Raw genomic sequence first — 1,523 nt, forward strand, 5'->3', positions numbered from 1 at the left:
GGGGGGGGAAATGAGGACCTGATGCCGGGGGCTTAACTGGAGAGGAAATGTTTTGGGAATGATGAGGGCAATGAATGTACAAATGTGCTTTACACAATTGTTGTATGTATGTATTGTGATAAGAGTTGTATGAGCCCCTAAAAAAACGATTAAAACAAACAGCAAATGGCAGAGCAATATCACGCCTTCACGTGAGTAATGGCCACAGGACCAGGTCTCTGGTCTCCACATAGCGCCTGGCCTCTGACCCCATTTCAAGCTCGACTTTATTCCCAGGCCTCAACCCCCAGAGTAAACTCTGCTCAGAGTGAAGGCAGGTCATGGACAGCAGATCAGAGGCCCTTCCCTGGCTGGGCAGAAAGAAGGAAACCAGTTCCCTGGCTTGAGAACCTCCCCACAGTGGGGCAGAGCTCAAGCAAAAGGCTTTAGCCTCACAGAGACTACGAGCCCAGGTGAGGACTGAGACCCAGAAGCAAGCTCTCCCTGGTCTGTGCCCATCACAGGAACCCTGGTGGCTAATGTCAAAGATGGCAGTTCAAAACCACCAGCCAGTCTGCAGGAGAAAGCTAAGGCTCAGCCAAACCCACAGGGGCAGTCCCATCCTATTCTACAGAGTTGCTCCGAGTCAGAATTGACTTGATAGCAATGGTTTGGTTTGGGCTCTTTAGGCATGGCCTGAGCAGGCAGGGCAGATGAGGCGTAGGGGAGAAAGCCCCCTGGGGAAAGGCCCAAGAATGGAAGGGTGCTCCTGGCCCCTGGGCCCCAAGTCTGTGGAGACTAGCTGGAAAAAGCCACAAGCAAAAACAAGCCCAGAGGGGAGCCCAGAAACATGGCTGCACCAGACTCCAGAGCCAGCACCTCCGCCCCTTTCTCCTGGTAACTGAACACCCATCTATCTGCTGGAGAGCAACAGTTTGGGCCACAGAGGAACTGGAAGCGCTTTAGGGCAGTCTCCTCGGACAGGGTGAGCATGTGGGCCACTTGGGGCCCCAAGACGCACTGGGAAGTAAGTCTACTGCGGTCTTCCAGGAAGTCTGCCACACTGGGAAGAGAGCTCCCTGATGAAGGCTGTGTGTCTGCAGCCTGGGCAGACGGGAGGGACCTTCCTCCAGACCTCTCTGCCCCCTCGTTAAGCGGCCCAGTAACACTTTTCCTGCCTGGGCTCTACTTGCCTGGAGCCGTAGAGGAAGGAGTCAGGAGTGATCCTATTCCACCACCAGACAGTGAACTCCCATTCCGAGCAACCTTCTCTGTCACACGGAGATCTGCTCCCAGGGGTTCCAGGGCTGTCCAGCTCCACTGAAACAGACTGCCTCATCGTTCTCCCATGGGCGGCTGGAGGGTTTCAAACACCAACCTGTCCTCTTGTAGCCAAAAGCTTCCACAGAAGAATCCCAATGGGAAGGAGGACAACAGAGTCTCAGCTTCCTGTGGGTTTCTGGAGCCCTGGGAGCTGGGGGAGCCTGAGACCACTGTCCTGAGACAATGTCCCAGCGCCAACTCCCTCCTGAAGGCTCTGTAAA

This window comes from Echinops telfairi, unplaced genomic scaffold, assembly GCF_000313985.2.
Source record: "Echinops telfairi isolate 266 unplaced genomic scaffold, ASM31398v2 ScPeMD7_5592;HRSCAF=6446, whole genome shotgun sequence".
NCBI lineage: Eukaryota > Metazoa > Chordata > Mammalia > Afrosoricida > Tenrecidae > Echinops > Echinops telfairi.